This window comes from Balaenoptera acutorostrata, chromosome X (genome assembly GCF_949987535.1).
Source record: "Balaenoptera acutorostrata chromosome X, mBalAcu1.1, whole genome shotgun sequence".
Lineage (NCBI taxonomy): Eukaryota > Metazoa > Chordata > Mammalia > Artiodactyla > Balaenopteridae > Balaenoptera > Balaenoptera acutorostrata.
Window position 1 is genome coordinate 111,072,936 of NC_080085.1, and position 9,449 is coordinate 111,082,384.

The following is a 9,449-nucleotide window of genomic DNA, read 5'->3' on the forward strand; positions in this document are numbered from 1 at the left end:
GATTGCCCTCCAAAATGTGGATCAGACTCACCCAATCGTTTAAAGGCATGAATAGAATAAAAATCTGACCTCCCTCAAATGAGAGAATTCTGCCAACTGATGACCCTCATACTTAAACTGTAGTATCAACTCTCCCATGGGTCTCCAGCGTGCCAGCCCCACTCTGCACATTTTGGACTTGCCAGACTCCATAATCTTATGAGACAAATTCTTTTTCTTTCTTTCTTCCTTCCTTCCTTCCTTCCTTCCTTCCTTCCTTCCTTCCTTCCTTTCCTTCCTTCCTTTCTTTCTTCCTTCCTTTTTCTTTCTTTCTTTCATTCTTTCTTTTTCTTCTTTCCTTCCTTCCTCCCTCCCTCCCTCTCTCCCTCCTTCCTTCCTTCCTTCCTTCCTTTCTTTCTTTCTCTCTCTCTCTCTCTCTCTCTCTTTCTTTCCTTCTTTCTCTCTGCTAGCCATTTGTCTTGCAGTAGGGGGCATAACTGTGCTTCCCTCTTCCAAAGCGTTGCCCTTGCAAAGGGCTGAGATGGTGGCATCATGCCTTTGCTGTCAGTGATACAAATTGCATCTGCCTACTCTACGAGAAATAAAACAAGCTTATTTCCCTTGTGATGACTTAATTGTCTTTCTTGTCCTTCAAGGTTAGCCAAAGATGTGGTAAAGGCATCAGGTACGTGTCAAGAATGACACCACCACCAGCAACAAAAGTTGCAACAAAAGAACAACATACATGTTCTATGATACACACACACACACACACACACACACACACACACACATCCTATTGGTTCTGTTTCTTTGGAATGTCTTCATTAATACAGTACTAATTACCATCTAATATATGTTTCAACTTACTTACATATTTGATTTATATTTTTGTGATCACTATAATACAAGCTCTGCAAGAGCAGTGATATTTTCTCTCTTTTTATACTAAGGTAGCCCAACTACTGATGTATAGCAAGAACAATTTGTGGCTCCATAAATACTGTTGGATATATTATTAAATGATTGAATGGGACATTAGCTTTAGTCACCTCAAATATTTGTTTATTTCTTATTACAAGGCAATCATGTATTATACTATAATTTCAAAATATAAACCTAAAAAAGCCAGAAGTCAATATTCTAAAATATGATGAATTTAATTATACATTGTGGGAATAAAAGAATATAAGGGTTTTTTCTTCTTCATACTGTTTTTAAAAACCAATTTCAAAATATTGTTAATGTCTTTAGAAAAGACATGTTTATTTGAGAAATTTTACACAGGTGTGTGGGTATGTACGCCCACACAATCACCATACACCCATGGAGCCAAAGGAAAATAGCCCAAATACGGACACATCCTGGCAAAATAAAATATTTCAAGTATTTACAAAATAATTGTTTATGCACTGAGACCTGAAAAGCGAGTTGCTTCATACAAACAGAAAAACATAAGAATCAAGCTGTCCTCAGATTTATTCTTTGGCAACATTCTGTGCAAGACATAAAGAAAGAAATATTCCGAGAATCTGAGCAGATAAAATTTGGAACACAAGCAGTTCTACCAACCAAGTTGTTTTAATGAATGAAGACAGCAGAAATCAAGCCTGAATCCGTAAGGAATTTGAAAATAAGCTATCTACTTATCTTGAAAATAAAAATTAATTAAAGACATACATCTATTAACTGAGAGAGGAAACAAAATAATGGAGAAGTTATAATATGGAAGAAGTTCTAGTGAGAATATAAATCAGGTATAAGTAAATTTTTAAAATAATCATACATTTTGGTTACTAAAATGGATGCAAACAATTTTGGGGGTAATAGACAATAGTTTTATAACAACAAAATTTTTTATATTGGTTGTACTGTATATTCTATTTCTTCATGCCTTTGGTATCATCATTGTGATTCTGCTTTCAATCTATTGCCTGATTGAAATTTCAATCTATTGCCTCACACAAATGTGCTCCTTTCTATTTTGTGGGCTAGAGTCTTCCAACTGTGACAAGATTTTGGAAGTTGTGGATCTTCTTTCCCATTGCCTTTGTTACAGGTGCATTACCTGAGGATTTAATTTGTTGGAAATTTGACCACCCTACCAATGAAGAGAGTTTTTCTATGAGGTTCAGAAATTTTTACACAAGTTTAAGAATGAGGAGAAGCCGTGGAGAACAAGATGATCAGTCTTTCCTTTTGAAAACAACAATTCCTTAGGTCTAATTTTTACCTCTTCTCTAAAGGGACAGTTTAGTTTAATCCAAAATTACACAGTCCTGGAAAGAATTACCAGAACATTGTAACTGGTGTTTCATCGTTTTGCTTCTTAATTTGTATGCTTTTCTTGTCGTTGCTTCCATTTTTTCCTATGCAGTCTTCTGAGAAATACATGTTCAATATCCACATTATGTTTAAAAAAGACTACTGATTACTCAGTTTTCTCATTTCCAGGAAGATAGAATTATATTATCTGATTTCTAAAGTTTTTTGCAATTCTAAAATACTATGATGATTATAGTTTGACAGATATATTTTTCATTTACTATTCAATGTATTATATCATTATTTCTATAAGTCATCCAATCTTTCAGTTAATTCAGTTCACAGAAAGAAATGTGTGGAAAAGAGACACAGTTGACTGGATTTTTCAATTTTCACTTTTCAACAGGTTGTATTTATATCATGGTGACACAGTAAAAAGAAAGGTAAGTAAAAATAATTATGTTAGGTGAAATAGAACTGGTTATAGAAATTATACATATTACATATAATACAGAAATTATAATGTATTATATAATACAATATAGAAATTATAATATATAATACAGAATATAAATTATAATATATAATACAGAAATTATACATTATATATAATATATAATGCATTATTTATATATACTTATATATAATATATATAACTCAGTCTTTTTTCTAACTTTGATAATATTATTAATGTAAAAGTAATATGTGCTAAGGGAAGAAAAATTTGAAAATACAGATAAGCAAAGGTAACAGAGTAAATGAAATAGGAAAAATCTATTTTAATTCCAACATCCAGGGATAATCATTATTGTTTTATGGTGTATTTTCTCCAATCATTCTCTCTCTTTTATTCCCCACCCCTGGCATACTATGCATGCAATTTTGTATCCTGGTCAATTTTCTCAATATTATATTATGATGTTTTTCATGTCAATAAAATTAGATGTTATCCTTATATCTCTTCCATTAATAGTCTTTTGATTTGATGTACCAATAAATAACATCTTCTATTTTTGATATTTTAGTTTGTCCCAATGTTTTCAAGTGAACCAGCTGTAATGTATATTTTGAGAGAGCTGAAAAAATTATTCTGACATGTATCTCCTGGCTTTAAACCACTGCTTTAGTCCATATAGTATTTATTGAAGTAAAAAACATATAGATGTAGTTATAGAAATTATATATGTGTTTCCTAAATCACTATTTATCCTAAGATACTTGACTGAATAGTAACTCTTTTTCATTCCAATTTGATATGCTCTATTTATCATATACTAAATAACTAACTTCTCTTTGTCCTTCTATAATTGCTGTTTTGTTCAATTAATCTGTATGCTCATACTTGCAGTAGTATCACACAATTTTTATTATAGCTTTATGCCAACTGATTTTACATTGTGTAGGCAATTGCTATAATTGTTAGTGTACACATTGCAGCAGGAAAAATCAACCATGATAAACCGTTCATACATATGATATGTGAGAGTCAAGATTGGTAATGTCCTGACAGACACACTGATAGCTAGCAAATCCCTTTACTTTAATTCATTTTGATGTGACATTTTTACTGATGGTCTTTGTACTGTTGTGTTACTTGGGCTGCTGCTCTCAATTAAGAATGACAAGCAAGAAGAGTCTCCCTAGATGTAGAAATGCAGTTCTCTGGAGATAACTCTGATGGTGAATTTAAACCCAGTGAGTCAAGAACATGGTTTTTTACTCACTAGTCAATCCAAGGGTAATTTGAGAAAGTAGAACTCTTTAAATATTTCCCTATGAGTATCTTTCCTGGTTTTGGAATATAAATAATGTTAAGAATAATGTTTAGTTTGGTTCCAAAGTATGGCACTCAAAGACACTCAGAAGTATTGAACAAAAGGCATTATTTTTAACCTTGTCATTCTATCAGTAATAATAGAGCACAGGAAGATGAATAATAAAAACAGAGAAATAATATGATGAAAGAAAAAGATATAATGATTAAATAATTGAATTTTTTGTTTGTTTGTTTCTTGAATGTGACCAAAAAAAGCATAAGACTTAATAAGATGTGATCTTAACATCTTTATCCATAAGGACAAATCTGAACTATAATGTGACCTCAATTTTTTCACTAAAAAAATCAGGTCCTGAGCCTAATTACAGCTTATATATTTGACTTTAAAATGCACTTTTTGTCCCTTGGGCTCCAGCAAAAATGTGTTCAATGACAAAAGAGAGAGCAAAAGAAAGAATAATGAGGAAAAAAAATCAGAGAAGTTATATTTGTCCTTGAAAAATTGGAGAAATGTAGGTAATGAGCTAGCTTTTACTGGACTAGGTGATAGTGTATACACTTTTACATTGCTTTTCTTAAATATAAAATGGTCTGTCATAAACTATTTTAGGTTTGAGACCCTATCTCTAATGTTCCACTTCAGGTTGAAAGATTTCTCAGTTCTTACTGCTTATTGGGGATTCAATAATAGGACAAATTTATTCAAAAAGAGTAAATTGATCAACGGTATCATTAGACAAAGTGTACAATGGATAGAATTTAGACCAATTATACAAATTATGGTCTTGCTTTCTTGAAAAAACAAAAACATTAAAACTATAATAAATTAAGGTAACTAACCATGTATGAGCTCATAAAGTCATACATTAATATTTCTCATTATACATAGCACAATTCAAAAAAATATTATTTTTGTAAGATTGGCTTTGGACCCCTGTCTGAGGAACTTCAGTTGTTAAGTACCTCATTTTTGTTATAAGCCACTTGTTTTGTGTCACTCTCAGCCTACCAACAGTGATACTATTGGCTAGGAATTTCTAATATACTCACCTAGGCCCACAGATATTTTCCCAACCAAAGCCAGTGCTGTGGCTGGACAGGCCCTTGTGGTTCTTATTATGATTGCAAGATGCACATCAGCAAAAATCCATCAAGGAACTTTGGGGGAAAAAAATGATCTATTACTCACAGGTCCTGGAGGGTACGTGGCACACCCAAGGGCTACACAGCAAAGTCACGAGCAGAGAAAGAGAGAGAGAGAGACAGCGCACCAACCTGGGGCTCTGTCCTTATCAGGGTCCAAAAGGGGGGTGCCTAAGGCCTCACAGGTTCACTCTTTATTGGAGAATTTAAAGCATAAGAGTGGGAATTAGAGCACGGGAAGGAAAAAGCAAGGTCACTCTCAGTAAACCTAGGTTACTCAGGGTTTTCTAAAAGGGAAACCTCATGTGTGGGGCAGCCTGGTTTTTTACTTAGCTGAGCTGTGTCATACGGCTGGCAATATGTTTATTCGAGATGGATGTCTTTGAAATGGATGCCTCGGCAATCAAAAGCTTAATATCAGACACTTACGTTACCATCAAAAAGCTTAATGTCAGGCAGTTACACTACAGCAGTTATGCCGATGAGGCAAGTCACCTTTGCCAAATAGGCATTAACGACAAAGCAAAAGAAGGACATTGGTATTTTCAGGACACCTATTATTCTCCCCTCTATTCCAGAATGCCCATTACCACTGGAATTCTCTCTAAATCCGACTTTGATCATGTTCTCCACTGCTAGCTCTCTTCTGTTGGCTCTTAATTGCCTAGAGAGTAAAATTCAAACTCATCCTGATAGCATGCAATGTATACACCAATATCATGAAATATTTTTGATTACCTAAGAGCCCTTTTATTTTGATGCATTTTCTAGCTGTTCCGTTTGTCCAAAATGTCCTTCTTCCTCTTTAGCCTTGATCAAATTCAAATTAGGGGCAGATAACATTTCTATTCATATGGCAAGGTTTATTCAACTCTTGATGCAGAATAAAACTCTTTGCTTGGGCTTCCCTGGTGGTGCAGTGGTTGAGAATCTGCCTGCTAAAGCACGGGTTCGATCCCTGGTCTGGGAAGATCCCACATGCCGCGGAGCAACTAGGCCCGTGAGCCACAACTACTGAGCCTGCGCGTCTGGAGCCTGTGCTCCGCAACAAGAGAGGCCGCGATAGTGAGAGGCCCGCGCACCGCGATGAAGAGTGGCCCCCGCTTGCCACAACTAGAGAAAGCCCTCGCACAGAAACAAAAACCCAACACAGCCAAAAATAAATAAATAAATAAGTAAATTTAAAAAAAAATATATTAACTCATAAAAAGTCATTCCAGAACAACAACAACAAACCCTTTGCTTATGCTATCGTAGTATTTTTTTTTACTTCTATGTTGAGTTCATCATAACCTAAACTCATTATAATTTGTCATAACTATGCCTGCCCTCACCACTAGATTGTGAGCACATTGGGAAATGGACCATATTGCATTCATCTTTGTAACTCTGTAAACAAATGTAGATTTGTGTACATAGAAGGACATTATGTTTATTAAGTAAACAGTAAAGTTTATAGTGCAATCAATTCTTATAATATGACAGATTATGGTGTGGGATAAAATAAGACAATCTTTTACTTAATCCAAGTGTCTTTATTACAAAAGAAGCCTTGGTTGCCAAAGACCAAGGATTACAATTTCTAATATAAAATTGTAAGCATAAAGCATGTTATACAACATTCTTATAACACCAGGACATAGCACAGTGTTCAGAAGATAGTACAGGCATACCTTGTTTTAATGCACTTTGCTTTATCACTCTTCATAGACAGTGTTTTTTACATAATGAAGGTTTGTGGCAACCCTGCATCAAGCAAGTCTGTCGGCACCATTTTTCCAACGGCATTATTATTTTTTTATTGAAGTATAGTTGATTTACAATGTTCTGTTAGTTTCAAGTGTATAGCAAAGTGATTCAGTTATACATATACCTATATCTAATCTTTTTCAGATTCTTTTCCCTTATAGATTATTAAAGAATATTGAGCAGAGTTCCCTGTGCTATACAGTAGGTCTTTGTTGGTTATCTATTTTATATATAGTAGTGTGTATATTTTAATCCCAAACTCCTAATTTATCCCTCCCCCTAGCATTATTTTTTAATTAAGGTATGTACATTGTTTTTTTACACATAATGCTATTACATACTTAATAGACTATAGTATAGTGTAAGCATAACTTTTATATGCATTGGGAGCCAAAAATTTGTTTGACTCACTTTATTGCAATATTTGCTTTATTGTAGTGATCTGGAACCAAACTCATAGTATCTCAGAGGCATGCCTGTAGATGGCCAATGAATAATTGTTGGTAATTGATATGTGCCCTAGCATAAGTTGATGCAAGGGTAAAAATGAACTTTAAAAAACAATAAAAGCACATGTACTTGCTGAATTGAATAATTCACCTAAGAAAATGTAATTGGATTAGTTATGTTTGTTAAAAGTAGTTATTTCCTCAAACATTATAATATTGAGACTATATCAACATGATGTGGGATATAAAAATCATTCTAGGTATTTCTTCTGAAAAGGGATTTAATACAAGGTATTATTAAGTGCTTAAAACCATTGCAAGGCTTGGAAATCAGTTGTGGAGCACCAGCAGCTTTCAGATTCACTACAGCAATTTTGGTAAAAGTGTAGGAAACAAGTGAAAATGTCACACTTTCCCTGCAGCTCTAACATATGTGACTTACAGGGAGGGAAGGACTCTGGCTGACTGTGACAATTAGTCATGTCTGGTGAACCCAATATCAACACTTGTTGCCTCCTGTAATAAGGACAAACGACGTCTTTTACTCTTCTGCTTTCTAAGTCTCTTTCTGGTGCATCTCATTGGCAGAATCTAAATTATATCTAGAACCTTACTGGCAAAGGTGTGAAAATGGTTCATTGGGGCAAATCGCGAGTCCTTGCATGACAATGCAGTGACAACTGTTTCACTTAAATTTGAAGAGCAGGACCCCAGCGAGGCCCTGAGCAGCCCCACCGCCGCAGCTGGCCTTGTTACCATCCCAGCCCGGGAGGAGCCGCAGCTGCCAGCCGCCGGCCCCAGTCACCATCACCCCAGCCACGAGCAGCGAGACCCAGCAGCCGCCCGCCGCCCCCGCCCTCAGCGCTGCAGACACCGAACCGGGTCTGACGGGCAGCGGTGCAGGGAGCGGTGGCCCCGGCGGCCTCACGTTGGCGGTGCCTGCAAGCGGCGACAGGAAGGTCATCGCAACGGTTTGGGGAACAGTAAAATGGTTCAATGTAAGAAACGGATATGGTTTCATCAAGAGGAATGACACCGAGGAAGATGTATTTGTACACCAGACTGCCATAAAGAAGAAGAACCCCAGGAAGCACCTTCGCAGCGTAGGAGACAGAGAGACTGTGGCGTTCGAAGTTGTTGGAGGAGAAAAGGATGCGGAGACAGCAAATGGTACAGGCCCTCGTGGAGTTCCAGTGCAAGGCGGTACATGTGCACCAGACCGTAACCATTATAGACGCTCTCCACATCGCAGGGGTCTTCCACGCAACCACCAGCAGAATTACCAGAATAGTGAGAGTGGGGAAAAGGATGAGGGATCGGAGAGTGCTCCTGAAGGCCAGGCCCTACCGCAGGCGAAGGTTCCCACCTTACTACACGCGGAGACCCTGTGGGCGACGACCACTGTATTCCAACCCTCCTGTGGCAACCAGGGTGCAGGGGAACAAGGTAGACCAGTGAGACAGAATATGTATCGGGGTTATAGACCATGATACCACAGGGGCCCTCCTGGCCAAAGACAGCCCGGAGAGGACGGCAATGAAGAAGATAAGAAAAATCAAGGAGATGAGACCCAAGGTCAGCAGCCGCCTCAACGTCGGTACCGCCGCAACTTCAATTACGGACGCAGACGCCCAGAAAACCCTAAACCACGAGATGGCAAAGAGACAAAAGCAGCCTATTCACCAGCTGAGCTGCTACGAGGCTGAGCAGGGCGGGGCTGAGTAAATGCTCACTTATCAGCTCTACCATCATCCAGTTTAGTCATCCAACAAGAAGAAATGAATATGATTAAGAAATGAACAAAAGATTGGAGCCGAAGACCTTAAGTGCTTGCTTTTTGCCTGTTGACCACATAACCAGAACTACCTGCGCTATCTATGCAGCATGGGGTTTTTATTATTTTTACCTAAAGAGGTCTCTTTTTGGTAATGAAAAACATTTTTTTTTAAAGCCTTGTTTTTCTCAATACACTTCTAAAGGTTTTTAAATTGTTTAATATCTGGTCAAGTTTGAGATTTTTAAGAACCTCATTTTTAATTTGTAATAAAAGTTTACAGCTTGATTTTTTTTTCAAAAAAGTCAAACTG

General features: G+C 36.7%; 1 pseudogene; it reads left to right on the forward strand.

The window, feature by feature from the left end:
- Positions 1-5,536: 5,536 nt before the first annotated feature.
- On the forward strand, positions 5,537-9,087 carry LOC103008653 (Y-box-binding protein 1-like; annotated as a pseudogene).
- The last annotated feature ends 362 nt before the right edge of the window (positions 9,088-9,449 follow it).